This window comes from Mastacembelus armatus, chromosome 4 (genome assembly GCF_900324485.2).
Source record: "Mastacembelus armatus chromosome 4, fMasArm1.2, whole genome shotgun sequence".
Taxonomy (NCBI): Eukaryota; Metazoa; Chordata; class Actinopteri; order Synbranchiformes; family Mastacembelidae; genus Mastacembelus; species Mastacembelus armatus.
The window spans coordinates 23,912,172-23,934,303 of NC_046636.1; the positions used below are offsets into that span (position 1 = coordinate 23,912,172).

At 41.9% G+C, this 22,132-nt stretch overlaps 1 protein-coding gene across 2 annotated transcripts in view; it reads right to left on the reverse strand.

The window, feature by feature from the left end:
* Nucleotides 1–22,132, reverse strand: part of ssbp4 (single stranded DNA binding protein 4) — a 79,337-nt gene that overhangs the window by 36,644 nt on the left and 20,561 nt on the right. The gene's annotated exons all lie outside the window — the stretch shown is intronic.

A 22,132-nucleotide genomic window follows, 5' to 3' on the forward strand; every position in this document is an offset into this window, starting at 1 on the left:
GTGAAGGATATGGACATGAAGACTGTGAATGATTGGGCCCCAGAAAACCCATATATTGACAGTGATCTAGATATGGAAATACCATGACTAATAATGTAACATTTGTTTTCACTAATTGGTAATGTCTTATGATTGATAAATGTGTTGACACTGTGTGTCAAAAGGAAGGGAATTTGGTTGTTGTACACAGCATGGAACAGGTGGTCAAAGGGTCACTTAAATGTGTTGGGCTAAAGAATACATGGTTTTAGTGTTTTAGTCTTTTAGAGGCCTATAAATAACTGCCGACAATTTGTTTTAGTGCTGGTAAAGGCCTGAAGAAAGAGGACACCTGAACAAACATGTGGGGTCTTTTCCAATATGAACCCACCCCTTTTTTGTCAAGCTATATAAACCTGAATTCTGGAAGAGAAGGACAGATAATTCTGGAAGACTTCTCTCCGTGCGCACGTGATTAAACCTGAGATGATTCATCACACTTGTGTTTGTTCTTAAGAATAACCTAAACGAAATTTCTACGACATCCTCCTCACCACTCCCCCACTTCCTCCTCCACATGTATGAGAACAGGCCGGACAGCCCGCAAGGAGAAATGGGGTTGTTTGCCTCTGTTATCTCCTTTTCTCTGCATCTCTCCCCTCTTACACCCCCTTTTCTACCCCTTGCTTAACTTACTCCTGCTTCTCTTCCTCTCTCTCACTTATCTCTCTCTCCACTTCCCCCTCCCCCAACAGCCCTCAGCCAATGCCGTCTGGGTGTCAGGCAGCTCAGAGAAGCTGTTGTCATGGTGACGGGGCTCCTGTCTGCGCGCTGTCCCTCAGGCATCCCAGATCCAGAAAGCAGCATCGTGTTTACGTGAGAGAGAAGAGGAAAGAAGAGGAGAGGAGAGAGGAGAAGAGAGGAGAGAGGGATGGGGGGGGGAGTAAGGAGAGGAGATGGAAAACTATGCTGTATCCATGGCTCTATGGGGATAGACATGAGGGACAGGGAGGAGGAGGAAGAGATGGGCGGGAGAGAGAAAACTGCCCCACTTTGACCAGCTTTTGTTCTGTCGTGTCTTCGGGTTGAAAGGCCTTGTGTGAATGTGTGTGTTCATGTGTGTATTTGTGTGTGTCACATGGTTCTGCAGACACCCAGGCATCTCACACCCCTATTCCTGGCACCTCCACCCAATCTCTGACCTTTCCTGGACTCCAGCACGCAGACACACACAGGCATGACCCAGCACACAATCACAGCTCTTTGTATACCCACACACACACACACACACACACACACACACACACACACACACACACACACACACACACACACAGTGCACACATTCATTCAAGATCATGTAACCAGCCCAAAACACTTGCACCTGGTGTGGCCTAAAATAAGGTCCCCAGGCTGCCATGTCACAGGGTGGCGCGACGATGACAGCAGCTCAGAGGGCCTATGTTAACCGCTGTGCCACACACACACCCACATACACACACACACTCATAGTCTAGATCATTTACCTCCAGGGGGCATCTGTTGCTGATTGGTCGTCTGTGCCTTGCCTACGACACTCACAGTATGGGGGTTTGCTTTTATACATTTTAATGCTGTACAATGTGTGTGTGTAGATACACAACTATTCCAATAGAGCAGGTGTTGAATAGCACCCCAGGCCCTCCCTACTGTATAATGAACCCCGTCAGCTCCGGTTTCTGTACCAGTGGTGGCCTAATGCTCTGTAGTCTACACACTTGACTTTTTCTTTCTTTTCACTGGACAATCCAGCACATTAATTGCAAGGTAAACAACTGAAGAGGAGCATCAACACCACAGGAGATCTTTTCCTCTCCTCTCCTCTCCTCCCTCCCTCCTGTTCCTTCCTCTCGTCTTTTCTGAGGCGAGGTTGGTTAAGCCCCCCTTCAGAATCAGAATCTGGACAAGCACCAGTTGGAAGCTAATCCGGCTTGCTGACTGGACCCCTCCTCAGAAACAGCACAGCGGGGGTGGACTGATGAAAGGAAGGCTGATATGAGGGACATGAAAGGCATTGTAGAGGCAAACAGAGCTGCAGACACAGACTGCCTCAGACCCCTGCCTGTTCAGCACTGTACAACCAGCCATTTAAGACATCGTCTGAGTCGTTACGTTATTCAAGCTCAAGGCTGGCATCCAACTTTACTCTAGGTGGACATTTCAACACTGCTGCTACTTGATGCAAAGGTTAAGGCACTTCATTTCTAAACTGTCTTCACACTGTGTTCTAGCAGCTATTAACATCCTGTTTGTTCAAGGCTGGACCTCTTGACTGGAACATTACATTTTGCTCACAGTCAACAAAGTGCCACAACAAAATGAGCTTCCATTGGAGGAAAAAGCCTATTTGAGGGGAAAAGCCTTGAGGCCATTCTAAATGATTTTTTAGCACACCTCCCCTGTCAAATGCCAAATAAAATAAGTAGTGGAGGTAGTTTGTTTTTAATATGAAAATGTGATAGGGAAGCAGTTGGATTGGTGGTTAGCACTCACAGCAAGAAGGTTCCTGGTTTGAAACCCAGCAGGGGCCTTTCTGTGTGGAGTCTGCATGTTCTCCCTGTGCTTGTGTGGGTTTTCTCCAGGTCCTCTGGTTTCCTCCCACAGTCCAAAAACATGTATGTCAGGTTGATTGGTGACTCTAAAGTGCCCATAGGAGTGAGTGTGAGTGTGTGAGGTTGTTTGTCTCTATGTGGCCCTGTGATGGACTGGTGACCTGTCCAGGGTGGACCCCTGCCATCCACCCAAAGAGAGCTGGGATAGGGTCCAGCAGATCCCCATGACCCTAAATAGGACTAAGTATTTATAGATAATAGATGAATGAAAAGGTGACTCCAGAAAAGACCTAACAGGTCTGTACACATGGGAGTGTTGGTCTGCACATCAACTAAGCCGAATGTCAAAACTGGTGGGATTTTGCTAATGTGTAATTTTCACTGTCAAAATCCAGATGAGGGATCTGATAAAAACAACGGCTGTCATATGTTTCTGCCTCAGGTTTACTTCTCAGACCACATGGAGACTCCAGCCTGTGACTGGCGGAGCTGGACAACAAGCACTGCTCAGTGGTGGAAAACATCTGCAAATGCAATAAATTGATATTCTATTTACAGTCAGTATTTTGCTTGAACTGATCATTAATAGAACATAAGCATAAGTTGGTAAAGGACAGTGCTTAATAGAAATGCAAATGTTATGTTTATGCAAAGGGTTAATATCTGTTTTAATAAAAAAATAAATGTGTTGATAAGTGCTATTAATAATAGCACAATTTAATAGCATTTTTATTTATATTAGTAGATTACTATTAATTAGGAAAACTTGCTAACCAAGGTAATAATGTTGTGTTATTTGTTCTAAATATATTAGTACAGGAAACAGGATTCACATGTTTTCAGCTTTTTTTTAAATTCAACAAACCTGTGAGTTCATGTGTCAAACCAAAGTCCCTACTTTGGATCCCTACTGTTAATCACCACATTGTCCTCGCTCTTCATGTTCAAATTTCAAGAGATTAAAAATAGCAATGAAAAACAAACACAAATGACCTGCAGCCGACCGAGAAGGAATCTGTTACAATGCTCGTTGAACTGATAAATTTGGCGAGGCCTCAGTCTGGGCGTTAACTCTGGATGAAAGCCGCATGAGTTTGAATGACTTTGACAAGATGGAGTAAAATGAGATTTTGATGTTTTCAGAATAAAGACAAGAAAAATCAAACCAAGGACATTTTTGTATTTTGTCTTTGAAACACAAAACAGACTAATTGTCTGTTAATGTCTGACGAGTATCTATTCATAGACAAAGACAGGCACACACACAGAGGGCAACTTGATGACAGATGGAAAGAAATTAGAGGCAAAGCAGCATTAATATTCCATCTCTTAATAACAACCGAAGCCCTTCCCCCATCTCTGGCACCCCCCACCCCCCACAACCTCCCCCATACACACATAGACACACACGTGCATGTGTACGTGCACATCAGAAGCCTTGTCCTGGAGAGCATTTCACCCAGCCCGAGACAAACAGGAAGAATTCTCCAAATTCATCTGCTCCCATCCTCCTCCCTCTTCCTCCTCTCCTTCCGTTTGCTCCTTTTCTTCTTCCCCTGAACCTGATCCCCTCCCACCTCCACACACACAACCTGGTCTCCTTCCCCTTCCTCTCCACCTATCCAGTCCTGCTGCCCTCCAGCACTGCAGCCTCACAGCAAAGTAGAGAGCAATCCCTTGGTGGGTCAGCCAGATTAAACTGACACTGTAATCCGCTTGGCTTTCACCTCCTTGTCCTCAGCTGAAGAGAGAGAGAGATGGAGTGGAAGAGAGGAGGAGGGGAGGGTGGAGGAGTAAAAGGGCAGAATGATGGAGAGAGAAAAAGAGAGATGGAGAGAAAAAATGTAAGATAGAAAAGGAGGAGACTGAGGGGATAAAAGAAAAAAGAAAAAAGAGGGGGAGGGCAAACCTGGGGGAAGTAGCTAAATGACAACAAGGGCATGGCGAGAGAAAAACAAGGAATAGAAAAAAGGAAAGAAAGCAGGACATGGAGGGAAAGGCAGAGAGAGAGAGGCAGTGCAGGGTTGAATTAAAGAGTATGAAAAGGAGGAAGTGAATAATGAATCTCATAAAGGAAAGATATTAAGGACGAATGAGAGTCAAATAAACTGTGTTACGAGAGGGAGCAATGAAGGACAGTGGGGTAATCCTAATGGCAGAGCTTCTGTGTCAATAAAATGAACCAAACAGGAAACTATGTTGAAGTACGTCCTCATATTCATGTAATGATGAAATTAGCTTTGTAGGAATTTCATAGGAAATGACACCGTCCCCTCTTGGCCAATCAGAACCAAATCTGGCCCATCATTGCCTACTGATCAAATGTTGCTGATCAAGTGCAGCCTCTGAGCTCCTAGCACCTTTAGGCTGGACTAGTTTAATAATGAAAAAGCAGGAGATCTGTGATGAAATGTGGCATCGCCTCATGTTGTGTTCAGATCTCAGCAGCATTAGTGACAAAGGACAAAATGAGTGAATGAATGAGCAGAGTCGTTGTGAATGTTGCAGGTGAACCTGGCTCCTAAACGATTATGGACTGTATTGTTGGCTCAATCATGACTCCTAAATGGAGTATGTACGCTCTGCGCTAGCATGGCTAATTCATCCGTAATGTAATGTAATATTGATCTGTGCTCTCCAGCAAACATTTCTGTTATGTTAATGTTCTTCAGTTAAACCTGCTCTTTACAACTCGTTTGATACTCACTCCATGCTACTATTGCAAATGTGATGCCCACACATTTACATCCTGATTTAAACCTACTATAATAGATTTTTTAGGCACTTGGCGTAGTAGAAACAATTCATATATATAGTGATCATCTACTTCATTAACAAGAAGCAACATTAGCATTCCTTTGGAGTCACAAGTCCAATGGCCTGTTTTAGGTTTAGAGCTATAAGCACGGTGAGAGGGGAACCCAGACAGTAAAATAATCAGCTGATGAGCAACTACTTTCACATTGTTGTGTTGTTTTTACATGATCATTTACTTTGCTGTTATAAAAATATCAATACACCAAAGCTGCTAAAGTACTTTTTTAAGTTACCTGTTGTAAAATGGTGTGAATAGTGATGCTGCCATGTCAAAATCATCCACTTTATGAGTCCAAACACACACCCTGATCTCTTCTCAGACGCTCTGTGGCCTTAGCTTCTATAACACTCAATATTTACAAAATGATGCTGGTCAGATAAATACAGACATCAGCCATATTTTTATGACCAATGCTGCTGCTTTTTTAAAAAATAACTCCAATCTCCCAGTGACCTGAACTTTGATGAACTGTCTGGAGTCTAGAAGAACACTTTGAGTTAAGTATTCCTTTTGTCAGTGAAATGTACTGAGCACCTTCATATAAGCAGGATTACTTGAGTAGATAAACTTCCCTCTCACTCCAAAAAAAAAGTTGCATAATTCAACCACAACTGGCCATGATGTTGTTTTTTCAAACCTCTTCTTGCTGCAAATATTGTGATGTACATGTTGAATCAGAGCAACAGGAGAAAACAAACACATGGCAATTTGACACACTGATCATCTCAGCCCTGTTTAGTTATGCTGTAATTGTGCCCTTAATGAATGTCTGACAGACAGGTGGGTTTGAGTACAGGTTCAATATAGTATTGCCATTCTCCTGTTTGTCAAAGTCAGAGTCAGTGTAAATGCACTGAATCTGAATTCTTAAAACAAAAGTATAAAGTTATGTAAAAATGCAAAATGAGTTGAGTCTTCAACTAATGTAAAATATCTAAGACTAAGAGAATTATATTTGTAGTAGTCTGCTCCTAGGAATAAATGTGACTATTACATTACAAAATCTGCAACCTTTTTGAATCCTAAATAGGTCTCACACCCTTATAATTAACTAAACAAACTGAATCACGTGATGCTGAACTACAGAAGTACAGACGCCCATTGGTATCATCCATGTGTGTGGGGGAGCATGTCTGCTGAGTATATGTGTGAAAGTGTGGAAAAGAAATAGAGTTAACAGGTATTCCCCTCCTCCAACAACCCAAATGACACAGGGGGAGGGGGGATGATAGAGGGAGAGAATGAGGGCAAAAAAAGAGGCAGGAAGAGGGAGGATATCCTGCGAAGAAAGACTGTGATATATGAGCAGGCCACTTCAAACAAGCAGGGGGAGGGGGACACCCCGTCTGCAATAAAACCAGGGAGGCAGGAGGAAAAGAAGAAAAGAGTCAGAAAAAGCCAAGAGATTTAAAGAGAGAGGTATAGAAGAAAAGAGGAAAGTTGTTTTGTAAAGGCAGCTGATGAACCAGGGAATGTGCCCCCCCCCCTAGTAAAGGCTGACCAGATACAGCCTACAGTAACGTATAGATGAAAATCTACAGAAGTTTAACTTTAATGTTGAGATGAGGCCTGGGCTCATGTGACTAAATAGGAGAAAAGAGCTGAAACTAGTTCTGCATTTGATTAAACAGATGGGTGTTCAAACAATTGATTTATCAAGTACAAAACTGTCAAACTAACCGCCAACACTAAGATCAATTTACTGTCTAGTTTCATATTACAAAAACGACACCCCTTGGGTTTGTTCTGATTACACAAGACAAGCAGACAAAACTTTAAACAATTTCTGAATTGTATTGTTTTCAAATATTGCATATTAAATGACACTGAGTTAAAACATTAATATTATTTTGATATTAACTTTCACCCCGAAAATATCCACTGCTGTGATTTCCCCTGTGAATATATGCCAACCACTGTAGTTCAAATTAATATGGCCTTTTTGCATTAAGTGGCTGGAGATAAAAAGACAATGAGGCTCTGATAATGGGCCGGAGACTCTCAAAATGACAAAAATAAAACAAATGGTTACTTTTGAATGAAGTCTTAGAAACAAGTAACAAGTTACAGACTAGAAATATTTTCACTTGCTTTTAAAAAAAAATCAAAATTTTTACCAAGTAACTGAAAGGTGCAGCCCTTCTTAAAATTCAAAGCAAGCCAAAAACCCTCAGACACACACTAGTGTAAACACTCCCATGGACAGATGCAGCTGTGGCTGTGTCCTACTACAAGTGATTGATGAGTTCAGGAAGGCACGCTTGGGCAGGGGAAGTCCAGTCTGGGTCAGACTTCAACTACACATCCAGGCATGGCCACATCTGCATGCACTCACAAGCCACACACACTCACTTAAGTCCACCCCCTATCCACACACATAACCACACTCCTATACACACTACATTTCGACATGTGATACTGTTCCTGTTGTGTTGTTTACTATATAATGCCTTTCCTCTACTGTCAGATAGCAGCAGTGTGAGCGAGACAGGCAGAGGGGGAGGCACAGAGTCAAGGTGAGTGGAGCGAATCATGCACGCCGGCTCAGCGTGCGCTCTACAGTTTTAGGCTCCATGTGCCATTGTGGGCCAGCATGGAGCTGTTTTTGACAGCAGCCATTACAACAAATAATTGAACAGCAAATGAAGACAAATGATATGATTGCAGTGCACGTCCCAGCAGTCAATCTGCTATCTAGGTGGTTCCCATTCAAAGCCATTGATCAGCTTTACAACCTAAGTAGCTGGCCAGGAAACTAAATGGTGGCGATCAATGCTATTTAACAGATTATTGACTGCTGACTGGTTGCTTGAGATCAAAATAGCGGGAGGGGGATGAAGAAATAAGTAAATAGAGGAATGGAATGAAAACACATGAAATTGGAATCGGTTCCTTTGCTTCAGTGATGATAAATGGGAAAGGAAAACACGAGCGAGGAGAAGACGAGATGTTTGTGTGTGTGGCTGGATGTGCATGATCATGTGCATTTAATGAAGAAAGCAAGCACGAAAGACAGAAAAGAAGCAAGAATTAAATAAATAAACCTCAGCCTGCATACAGTTGGTGTTATCCAGAGGCGCTCACTTGATTCCAGCTTTCTATGTACCTCCAAGTGGTCTGTGTTCATTCCTCTCCTACTTCCCACAAAGGCAGCACACCTGAAAACTGCATACATTAGTGGTGCTTGAGGAAAAATCAAGTCAATAAGGAAGAACCTCGCCAGAATCAGCTGTTACTTTCTGCTTGTCTTTGTTCAGCCAATCCTTGATGGAGCTTTCAAGTGGTGCACAAGCTGGCACATAACAACAGCCACATGCACTGCAATTACATCCTTTTGGCTGCTGCGCTCCTTCAAATGCATTTCTACTGTCTGTGTTTACAATGCATGAACTAGACCTTAAGCCAGTTGTCAGCTCATCAGGCCTTTGAGATTTGCATCTGTTTGGCTGTTCACCTGAGTGCTGTGTGTGTTGATTAGTTAATGAAAATGAGAATCAGGAACAAGCGCAAGTTGATTCTTCTGAAGATTAACTTGAAGAGTACAAGCAGAGTCGGAGAATGTCATGGAATGAGTGGGGGAAGCCTGCACTGACATTTATGTGCCTGGGTGTGTGTGTGAGAGACCATTGTAGAGTTTAAAACACACAGTGGTGTGTTACCATGGTGACTGGGCCTAGCTATTGGGCTCAGCTCATGACGATGTACAGTGGTGTGAAAAAGTGTTGGCCCCCTTCCTGGTTTCTTATTTTTTGCATGTTTGTCACACTTTAATGTTTCAGATCATCAAATAAATTTAAATATTAGTCAAAGATAACAAGTAAACACATCATGCAGTTTTTAAATGAAGGATTTTATTATTATTGGAAAACAAAATCCACTACATGGCCCTGTGTGAAAAAGTGTTTTGCCCCCTAAACCTAATAACTGGTTGGACCACCCTTAGCAGCAACAACTGCAATCAAGTGTTTGCGATAACTTGCAATGAGTCTGTTACAGCGCTGTGGAGGAATTTTGGCCACTCATCTTTGCAGAATTGTTGTAATTCACACATTGGAGGGTTTTTGAGCATGAACCGCCTTTTTAGCATCTCAGTCGGATTCAGGTCAGGACTTTGACTTGGCCACTCCAAAGTCTTCATTTTGTTTTTCTTCAGCCATTCAGAGGTGGACTTGCTGGTTTGTTTTGGATCATTGTCCTGCTGCAGAACCCAAGTTTGTGTCAGCTTGAGGTCACAAACAGACATTCTCCTTCAGGATTTTTTGGTAGACAGCAGAATTCATGGAATTCATTTATCACAGCAAGTCTTCCAGGTCCTGAAGCAGCAAAACAGCCCCAGACCATCACACTACCACCACCATATTTTACTGTTGGTATGATGTTCTTTTTCTGAAATGCGGTGTTACTTTTACGCCAGATGTAATGGGACATACACCTTCCAAAAAGTTAAACTTTTGTCTCATCAGTCCACAGAGTATTTTCCCAAAAGTCTTGGGGATCATCAAGATGTTTTCTGGCAAAACTGAGACAAACCTTCATGTTCTTTTTGCTCAGCAGCGGTTTTCGTCTTGGAACTCTGCCATGCAGACCATTTTTGCCCAGTCTCTTTCTTATGGTGGAGTCATGAACAGTGACCTTAACTGAGGCAAGTGAGGCCTGCAGTTCTTTGGATGTTGTGGGGTCTTTTGTGACCTCTTGGATAAGTCGTCACTGCGATCTTGGGGTAATTTTGGGCGGCCGGCCACTCCTGGGAAGGTTGTCCACTGTTCCATGTTTTTGCCATTTGTAGATAATGGCTCTCACTGTGGTTCACTGCAGTCCCAAAGCTTTTGAAATGGCTTTATAACCTTTTCCAGACTGATAGATCTCAATTACTTTCTTTCTCATTTGTTTTTGGATTTCTTTGGATCTCGGCATGATGTCTAGCTTTTGAGGATCTTTTGGTCTACTTCACTTTGTCAGGCAGGTCCTATTTAAGTGATTTCTTGATTGTGAACAGGTGTGGTAGTAATCAGGCCTGGGTGTGGCTAGAGGAATTGAACTCAGGTGTGATAAACCACAGTTAAGTTTTAACAGGGGGGGCAAACACTTTTTCACACAGGGCCATGTAGTTTTGGATTTTGTTTTCCCTTAATAATAAAAACCTTCATTTAAAAACTGCATGATGTGTTTACTTGTGTTATCTTTGACTAATATTTACATTTGTTTGATGATCTGAAACAAAGTGTGACAAACATAAAATAAGAAATCAGGAAGAGGGCCAACACTTTTTCACACCACTGTATGTTTGTATGTATATGTGTTATGTTCATGAGCACATTGTGTGCTGCTACTAGAAAATATACCAGTTGCATGTGGATTTTGTTAAGCCTCAGATTTATTTGTTTGTTGTCCCAACTATTTATCTCTGTCTACGTTTCCTGAAATTTACTTTAAAACAAAATATGGTTTGTAAAAAAACAGTGGCCAAGCTTCAGTGAATCACTGTGTGCAAGTGTGAATACAGAATATGGTTAAATATGGCTATAGTAGAAATGTGCCTGGGAGTGTGTGTGTACGTGTGTGTTTCCGTGCTTACATTTGTGTGCCTGTGTGTACACACTCCCCTTGCCTTTTCTCAGTTCAGCAGAACCTCATTAATTCAGCTGGAATGGAAATCATTTCTGCACACAGTGCACAGGAGACAGAAAGAGATGGAGAGGAAGATGGGGGGGGGGGGCACAATGAATGCTCAAATTTCTCCATTTTTCTTTGCTGAAAATTATTTCACTTTAAAAAATTATTTTATGTGCTGGATAAATAGCACAATGAATTTACAGTACCAGTCACAAAGGGAATTCTACACACATTTTAAATGCTATCTGATCATAATTATATTACAGTGTGGTTTAGTTGACAACTCTTGGGGAAAAAACACAAATGTCTGATCTCAACTTTGATTTATTTCGAATGAAATCTTCTAAGGTTTACACACTGTGTCCTTAAACACAAGCAAATAGACTGAGCAAACAACCAAATATAGCAAATGTCCAGATGGATACATTAATAAAAAGGTAATCTTCCTTATGTAGCAGCAGATCAGAGCAGAGCCTCCTCCATCCCTCCCTTTCTCCCTCTCTCCCCTCCTCCTGCCATCTCTCCATCCTGCAGCCCGCCACCAGACAATATGGAGCAGACAGTAATCTGGCCATGCACTGAAGAGATTACAGCATCCAGCAGAACAGTTCAACACAGAAGAGAGCAGCTCAGTTCAGCACAACACAGGACAGAACAGCTTTTCTCACACATAGGAAGAAACTCAAGCAACCATCCAAACCACGCAAACACAAAGCATGAGTGTACAGTAAATCCAACCCAACTGAACAGGTCCAGCAGTTCAGAAGAAACCTCTCTCTTCTCTCTCACACTTCCAGAGCAACGGCTGGTCGCACACACTTCTTCAGTGAAAGCTGACCTTTTCAGAGTGCAACAGAGTGCAGTGCAGTGCAGTGGATTACTCTACCCCAAATGTCACTTTTTACAGAGAAGATGTGATGTGATAAAAACAGATCAGACTGCACAGACGGGACACATAAGAGAAAAAACAAATGTGCTCTGCACAAGAATGTGTACATGCACTGTGCAGCTTTTGGTCCTATTTTTTTATGCATACACAGATGTATACATGAGCACACACTAAAGCTCAATAAGTGCAAACATTCAGTGAATAACAAAACAGATGTGCTGCTCTGTTTATCCACTAAACTTAATCATGAGAGATATAAATAACTGATCTGATGGCTTATATCCAGACAGCATGGTTGAGGTTGGAAGTTGACAGTTTGCAATTACTACTAAGTACATGATGTTTTCTTCAGTTTCGAAAGAATTAACCCTAAATAGTGCCCAGTATTGACTTTAAGGCTTATAGCAACAAACCGTCTAACAGTCACATACAAGCTTCTACACACAGATATATACAGTCCTGTGCAAAAGTTTTAGACAGTAAAATACACGGAGGATGCTTTAATATAATTTAGATAATTACATAAATAGTTTTTAATAACTTCATACAAAGCGCACTGATGGGAAATTAGCCTACGTTTAATCAGTATTTGCAGCACTGCCCTTTGCCCTTAAACCAGCAGCAGTTCTCTCTGGTTTGACCTGCACACAGTTTCTCCTGGTACTTTGCAGCACCTTGGAGAAGCTGCTGAAGTTCTTCTGTAGATTCAGTCTGTCCCAGTGTTTCTGTCTCCTCATGTGATCCCATATTGACTCCACACTGCTGAGATCAGAGCTCTGTGGGGGTCAGACCATCTGCTGCAGGACTCCTGGTTCCTCTTGCCTCTGAATGTAGTTCTTCATGAACTCTAGTGGATCTAGTGGGTTCTTATACATACATACATACACACATATAAACACATACATATATATGCACGTCATCCTAACGAGGACTTTCTCGTTATATATATCACGTCATTTTACTTCCTCCTTTGCTTCTGTAGCATTTCCTGTGGCCACTAGAGGCCACCTAATTACTACAACGATCGATATGGGGAGGTGCTAACAGCGTCTCCTTAACCATATTTGTTAGCATGATAACAACTGATATTGTCCATTGAATGGTGCCAATTCATGGATTGTTTTTATTATTCAATTTCAATTTATTGTTGTTATATATTGTTCTAAATAAATAAAACCCAACTATTACTGCTGGATTATTTGCCATTAGCTAGCAATTTGTGAAATGCATTCAGAAGGGTACTGACCGAATTAGATGCATTAGTCTTTATTAAATCTAAAAATTAAACTTTTAACGTGTACTCACAATGCGAGTATAAGCTCTACTACTATGACTAGTTGTCCAAAGGTAATATGATGTTAACTGCTAAAGCAGGTTGCATAAGCTGCTTACTTCTACTGAGAGTGAAACGAGGGAAAGTTCAAAAGGAAAAAGTTTGAAGGTGCATAACAGAGGGATCAAAGAAACTGGACACGTAGATGGAGAACAAGAGCCTTGGGAGAAATTCTGTCAAATGGACAGAACAAGAGGAAGACGCTGATTTAAGACCAGATTTGTCCTCGTAAAAAAGAACAGAATTTAAGAAGTGGAAAATAAAAACATGCTGACATGAAATACTGAAATTCAGTTTGGGAGGGAAAGAAAGAAACGGTGTTAAAGTGGGCAGTTCATCTTCCTTTTAAACAAAGCCTGAATCATTTACATGGTGTTGTGTTTTAGTGCCATTTATTTCCCCAAAGTGATCATAAATACAGCAGGCTTTCCTCCCATGATAGCACGTATTGTAAACCCAGGAGATAAACGGAAGTTTACTAAGTAACGTACAAAATGCTAGCATCTCAGATATATGTGCATATTTGGGCTCAGGGGCATCTAACATATACTAGAACAAGACATAATCTCTATTACACGTAGGCATTTGATTTTAATTATTTATAAATGTTTTTGTTAATATTATTCTTTTACATCCATTCATTCATTATCTACTTCTTATTCCTGCTATCCAAGGCCACAGAGAGGCTGGAGCTGATTCCAGCTGGGGTACACCCTGAACAGATAGTCAGTCTTATTATTTGGCAAGGTTGATTACTTCATGCACATTTTGGGTTGACATATGTGACAATACCATCGAGTAAACTTAAACAGAAGAACAGTATATTGTCCAACATCTACGTACATCTCTATAGACAACTTTACAGTGTTGCAAAAGTAAGAGCGTGTTTTCATGCTTTTAGGTGTTAAATAAGGGGAAGCGAAAGAACAGCCACGAAGGTGCAGAGGCACATCCACTCAGCGAGTTGGATTACAGCACTACAATCAAAAGGTAGTAGAGCAGAGGTATAATGACTGAGCGAAGGAAGAGATGAGGTGATGATGAAGGTGTTGTAGCAGAGGAAAAACTATAGAAAATAAAGTGTAGTCTTTTGTTGAATTTAGAAGGTGAGGAACGGTATACTGCGACGGAGGCATGAAGGTGCAGTAACAAAAGTGGGATGGTGCTGAGGGTGTAATGGGGGAGGAGAGCTGAAGGAGCCAGGTGTGGCAGCAGCCACAGAGGTAATCAGTGGGCCAGTGGGGAGTCATTCCACTCAGAGCGAACAGGCTGCTGAAGTACCTGAAATAACAATAATCATTACACTGCATTAAAGTCACTGTCTGTAAATATACCCTGGGCAACATTAAAGGACACACTCTGCGGCCCCCACCATTAGGACACCTTAACGCACATGTATGTGAATATGTAAATACACACGTATAAGTAAAGTAAACTGCAAGTACTTCCAAGGATGCAAGTATGTCTATCTGCACAAGTGGTGTGAAAATCAGCGACTCCCCTGCTGATTTTGTGTATTCATCCCATCATTACTGCGACAAGCTTTTAAACAGAAACAAACTGTTCTCCAAATATAACTCCACCAGCTCAAAGCACATTCATTATCCCCCTATAACTTATAAGTGTTATTTTAGCAATAGAAACCAAAACAGAGGCACTGAATTGGATCTCTCTCCCACATTTATTCTGCCTTCCAGTACTGCAGCCTTTGGAAAATGGGGATTAAGTCTGCATTTAGGAGAATTTAAATTGCAAATAAGGCTTTGTAATTGTTTTAGTCTTTAATCCTAGCAGGGAGGGCTTCAGTGTAATGCAAAGTTGAGACAGGAGAACATCTCAGACATTCATCTGAGGAAGGACGCTGTTTGTTTCACCACTCAGTTCAGTAAGAATTTATAAGTGGGTTGTCCGATCAGCACCACACACACACAGACATGTACATATGCGTGCGCACACAGAGAGACAAGCAACACACGTGTGCACACACTTCCACCCATGGTCTCATTGATAGTACAGCCAGTTTATTTTGGTTGTGAGTCTGGGTGCCCAGCTGGTACTTGAGACCAGTGCACTGGCAGAGCTGTGCAGACACACATACAGAGACACACACACACGCTGTGCCAGGGACACACTGTGCCAGGCTGCAATGTCTGCCAGCTACAAGCCTGCACACTGCCACAAAGAGAGTCAGAGGCAAAGGAGAAAGGGCATGACAGAGTGTGTGTGTGTGTGTGTGTGAGAGAAGGAGAAAGATTGTGACAGTGAACAAAGTGATAAAGAAGAAAAAAAGAGCTTGTGAGTTTTAGAAAAAGGATTGTTACAGTTCCCTAAAAAACACAATGGGATTAAAGCTGAGCAAAAGTGGAGGTTTCAGAAGTGAAAATGAAGTCACCTGTTAACACTGAAGATAGTCACAGTCATTATTAATAAACATTTATTATTTTTGTTAATGAAATCTGGCCCTGCCTCACAGTGATGCAGAGAAGATTGCCATTCATAATAATGTTGATTCACCTTTAGTTATTACTATGCATTTGAAGCAATGACTGCACTGAGATTTTTTTTGCCCTGCGTTTTCCTCGGTGGACAATTAACGCACACCTGGGACCCGTACAACAGCAAGCAATCATGCTTGACTGAAAAATCTAATGTTTCTCATATTATGTCCACTACTGCAACTCGAATGTGAGCGCAGTTAATTTAGGGACTTAGTGTAATGAAATGCCTTTTTAAACCAGATGTTAATCAGCAGGAGTTTACGCTTAAAGACAGGTTTCACTCCCTGGGACCACCTGACAATCCTTGTAACCACTGTCAGTGTTTAAAATTCAGAAAGAAACGGCAGTAATGTGGTGCAGCTCCAAGCTTTGCTCTGGGATGAGACAAACAGGGAGTGCCACAGCTGGAAAAGTTGACTGGAGGTAAGGCCTTCACAAAAAAGGTTCTTTGAAATTTACTAAGTAAAACAGTAAAATTCTAACAAAATCCACATCTTTGTGTTGTTATAATAAACAAGCTTCTTCTGACCTCTTTCCAAACTTAAGACACAAAGTTGTAAACACACAAAGACAACACAAACTAAGAATTAGCAAACAGCAGAAGCATCATAATTGCAGTAATTTATGGCATTTTTTGCAGGACAGGGTCTTCTTAATGGATGAGTGGGTGTAGTTTGGGAGTCACCAGTGTCAGGGAACTTCAACAACAATGACAGAAAGTGTGTGTGTGTGTGTGTGTGTGTGTGTGTGTGTGGTAATGTCTGATCACAATCAGGAGGTGCAAGCTTGGCAGGAGAAAACACCACAGACAAGAAGCCACAGACACAAACACCTCCAGCATGGAAGGTTGCCCTTGAACTTCCAACCCCCTGACAAATTGCTCACTTCAATTTTCCACAGTAAACTGGTTACAGTTGAGGCAAACAAGTGATGAATGTTGTGTTTTTTAATTATTGAACCATAATTTATTTCCTGAAAATGACTAAACTGAAGCAGAGTTGGCAGCATTCTGCAGAGTTTCACTGGGAGAGATAAACAAATGCCCCGAGGAGTTGCCACTATTTTTCCGAGAATGTAGTATTCATTTAAAGTATTCGTTTAAATTTTATGGATGATGATGTTGCAACTAAGAGGGTATTCATGGGTAACTGGGTTAGAGAAATTAAATGGGACGGGGATGGAAATCTGTGTGCAAGGAAGGAAAGTAAACGCTGCAGGGTTTAGCTTCTACAATAACTTTGCTCAAACAGATTCATGGCATTTATGCTGCTATGGCTAGCAGAATGTAATGCATAGCTAGCACCAGAACTCAGATAAGCTAGGAAAAAACGCAGACTTCAAAAAGAGTCCCTAGTGTCTTCAGACCTCTCGCTTTCTCTCTCCTTCTCTTCTACACTGTCACATGCCTTTCTGTCTCTGTCCCTGGTTTGTTACCTTCATCTGTCTGTCCCCATGTCTGTCTGTGTCAAATACAGATCCAGCAGCCCATGCTTGCAGAGTTGAGATCAAATGCTAAACCACAGCACAGTTTAAGCTTGCCTAGAATGAACCTGCAAGGAAGAGAACCATAAACAATATTTGATCTCCAGCTTCTGTCACTTGCAGAACTACACACACACACACACACACACACACACGCACACACAGCTTGAGGGCAGCACTTTCAGGCTTTGTTGCTTTTCTCAGATAGGGAAAGGTATACACAGACAGAAGAGCCGACTGGCCTTTTTCATTTAGACAGTAACAACGGTAAACAACGCCACACAAAGACAGCGTCCTCTCGCTCAACACCCGTCTGCCTGCAGCCTGCACTCCACGCACTGTTTGATATTAAAAGACGACACAGGAGCGAACAGAGGGGGTGGTGGAGGGGTAGAAAGATAGAAAGACAGATAGAGATGGAAAGAAATGGAGACACAGTGTTGTGGTATGCCATTTGTGTGTAGGCTATATTTAAACTGAAAACGGCCAGGAGAATCTGTATGAAGAAGATATTGCTGTGCCAACACTGGCTCCATTCCTCCGCTCTCTCTTTCCCTACTCATCCCTCCATCCTTACCTACTCTGCCTATATTATGGATGTTATTATTATTCCTGCATGTCGTCATGTCGCCCCCGCTTCTCTCCTTCCCCCGAGCAAGAAAGCGGGCACTGCTGGCACCCAGCCAGATTACCCAATCAATCTCCTCTGAGAGAGGGGGAGGGCGGCAGGAGGAGAGGTAGAGGGAGGGAGGAAGGCAAAAGGAGAGAGGGGGAGGAATAAGAAAGAGAGCGTGGAACAGAGAGGAATGGAAAGAAAGAGCGGCAGGAGGTGGAGGATGGTTGGGGGGGGGTGAAAAAGACCTGAGAGGAATCGAAGCAGGAAAAACGTTGCGGGATGAGTAAGCCCTGTCACTGAAAAAAAGGAATAGAGACAAAGAGAGCTATGAAAGGGAAGGAAGGGTTTGAGCAGACGCGTGGCGTTAAAATTAGGCGAGTGAGCACCTGGTACAGCAACACAGGGAGTTGTGGCCATGGAAAACACACAGAGTCCAGACAAAGGCTTGGCCATCAATGATTGTTTACAGAGTGCAGCTCCTCCCCTTGTGCCACCTGTTACTGTGGTCCAGCCTAACAAATGTTTAACCCTCTCAAAGAATCCCCGGGCAACAGGCAACAGCGCGCCTCCATCTATCTCCAGCTTGTGCACTGCATGCTGTGATGGATTAGATTAGGGCTTCAACTAACACTTGTTTTATAAGATATATATCTATATAGATATGTAGTTAGATAACAGATTGAGGCTAAAAATATTTGTCAAAATATGAAATGTCAATGTTTAATTATTCATGTAGATCAGATTTCAAGCAAAAATCACAGTCGTATGTTGGAGACAAGGAGACACCATCAGGATACCATAGCACCCCAATATGTGGCATTTTTACTTGATACATAACTTAAGTGATATCAAAAGTGCTTCATTTTCTGCTAATTTACTAATCCATTAGTCGACTGATAATTTCAGAACTAGATGAAATTCTCAAATGCATTCAAACTGGTTTTCTTCATAATACTTTTGGATAAGCTGCGACTTTCTAAAGAAAATGTAACAACCTGCATTTGACTCCATCTTAACCATCATCATACCGGGGAGCTGAGCAGAATTAGTGAAGCACAGAGATGTGAATGACGCAGTTTTGGCACTAAATCTGTGACACTCCGCAGGCAGTGAACCAGGATTGGCATGAATCACAGATGTTTAGGGCTACGACCTCTGGCTGGGGCAAAGCAAAATGTCTGTAACAAGAAGGCTGAGCGTATCACTTCCTGAAAGACTTTTTGTCTGTGATTACAAGTGTGTGCATGTGCGTCAGACAGAGACTCATTCTTCTGCTTCGTTCAAAGTGAGCAAGAATGTTTGCACGTGTGTGTGTATGTGTGTGTGTGTATTTTTGTATGAAAAGATGTGCCTGCCCACTCGTAAATATGTATACTTTTCTTCATGACAAAGCTCCCATCCTTTAATCATTCATATTGAGTTACTAAAGGCGTGCCATGTTCTTATAATCAGTCAAGTTTCCCCCAACAAGGTGCTCTTTTGAGGAATATCCAAATTCCAGCAGAAAAGAGGACTATAAGATGTGCAGATCTCTTTTAGGAAATACACATGATTAAAAGGCAATGTGAAGCAGAAGGACAGAAATAAAACGTCAACAATTAAGACGACAAGAGAGACCACTTAAATTACTTTACAGAGGTACAAGACTTCAGGCTGTTCCAGCTCTTTATGATACAGTATCATCTCACTTACTTTGAGAGTGAGCATTCATTTGCATACAAGTGTGGGTGTGTGATATGCACACAAGCGTGCTTGCATGCATGAGTGTTTACGTGTAAGCTCAAGTGGCTATGATAGCAGATTCAACATCCAGGGGTGAAGCCAACCAACAATCCAGCCTGACAGAGGTCTCCAGTTCTGGGAGTGTGGCCAGGGCTCCAATCCCACCACATTCCCCTGGATTAGCTGTCAACCAGTCCCCAGATCTGAGGATTAGCACATTATATTCTATTATCTTTCCAAGCTGGAGAGTACACAAAGTCTACATTATTGCTCTAAATGGGGGCCAGTAGGACCTGAGTAAGTGGTGTCTTCAAACTGGGCCAAACCAAGCCAAACTGAGCCAAACTGGGCCAAACTGGGCCAAAGTGAGCTCAGCCAAACGAAATCTGTAACTAAGACTGTACTCTGGCCCAATGTTGCCTAGCAACTAAATTAGTTCCAGGAAACAAATAAGCAAATTATATTTCTAAATATCAATAAAACAGCACTGATATTTTCTCATCACTATCCACTACAACCTGACAGAACAGCTCCCAGAGAGAACCACAAATTACAAAAAGAAACAAAACATAAATAAAAACAAACCAATCCTGGTTTATCTAGCAGACGTTCCTCTTTCACTATTCCCACTGAGCTACGCACATAGCAGAGTGTGTGTGACTCCTGGGAGCCGTGTTGTTTTTCACTCTGTGATCCAGGGCGACTCGGGGGAATGAGGGAGCTGTTATCAGCAAGGGGCCGTGATAGAGACTTGATCAGGCCGTCGGTCTGCAGGGACCAAGGAGCCAGAGTTAATCAGAGACAGACAGACCCCTTATCACCCTGGGGATTCACACGCTTTGACCCTGACACTCTCTCCCTCTCTGTCACACAAAGACACACACACACACACACGGTAACTGTCAAAAAAGTGTATGTGCTCACTCACACTTACTCTTACATCGTCTTAGCCTTTGTCACAGCCTGTGCACACACAGACACACTTTAATGTCATGCTTTACTGTTGACTGTTGCCTTCAGTTAAATCTAACTTTCAAGTCAAATCGAAGGAAGTAGAATTTGTAGTATTTCATTGCGATAAAATTGAATCACTAAAAACCTGCAGCCTCCTGGGTCATTAGCAGCTCCTGGTGTGCATCCAAACACTGTTTAGAGACACATAATTTTATATTAAATTCAAGTGGAGAGCCCACGTTTTACGAAGAGAGCAAATATGAGTCTGAATATTGGGGAATTGTGTAAGAAATGACATTGAGAATATTTCCATTTGAGGAAATAGTGAAACAATAAAACTTTTGAGTTTGAATTTCAATATTTCAATTAGTGCAAACATCATTAAGCTTCATTGAAGAGTTGGAAGAAGATGACTTTTCCAAACTTATCACTACACACAAACAACTAATTCCTAATTTCTATTCTCTCTGATGCGTCACAAACAAATCAGCCTTCTCAATCTGACAACTCGCACAGTCTGACCTCCTGAACATGAGCCAAGTCAAAGGTCGGGCATCATTGTCTGAATCCTTGAACTACAACAAAGTTTAATTTGAAAATTAACTCACAAGAATTGTAGCTTCTTGATTACTCCATTATTTAAAGTGCTCCATTCTAATTTAAGTGGACATTTCATTTGCTTCCTGTACCATTACCAATCCTAACTCTGAGCTGACTGATATAAGTATTCAGAGACAGAAACACATGGACTTTTATATACGTAAAATGTCTTTTACAGCAACAGAGACGCTTGACGTTCAGCTATATATTGACCAGGCCTGTCAAACGAGAGCCGTTAAAGAGCTGACACGCAGGTATCCAGCTGGCCTACCTCTGAGGAAAGGTGTAGGAAATTATATGGCATTTAGATTAATTAGACACAGTTGTCAGATTTAATTAACTACTAGGTTTAATTAACCATGTAATTAATCTTATGGTGGTCCAACACATACACACACACACAGACAAGCACAAAGACAGACACATCAACCCGTACCCACACGCACACATGCATAGTACATGCACAACAAATGTAATCTGTTCAGCTGACAAGTGCTCACACTTTTGCTGTCAAACCTCATAAGAGAGTTCAACTGAATGGGCGACTGGCTATGGGCTAAAACAGCCTGAATGAAATGCGTATGGTAAGAATAGCCACCACTAATCCCTTTCAGGTTTCACTTCTGCACAGGTAGAATAATAATCTAGTAGCTGAAGCAGTCTGTCCGGCTAACATCCTAATGGCCATGTAATCCTAGTTCAAATATGTCTCAAGCAGCATAATATAAATATTTAATGTACTGTGGACAACCAAAAACGAGGACATTTGAAGTAAAGCATAGGAAAGCATATTACAACAGAATCAGACAAAAAGTGAGAAGGGAAATTCTGCAGGGCCACAATAATCTCAAAATGGTCATTTGCAACAATGTGAGCAGGACCAAAAAAACATTCACGTCTAGGCAATCCACTTATAAAACAACCAGCTCTTCAAAATAACGTGTTCGATAGTTTACTGATCAACTACGCCAACTCTACAGAAGATGAGAGGGTCAAGGGGGCTACAGACCCTGACCTTTCATCACCCGGTCATGCCC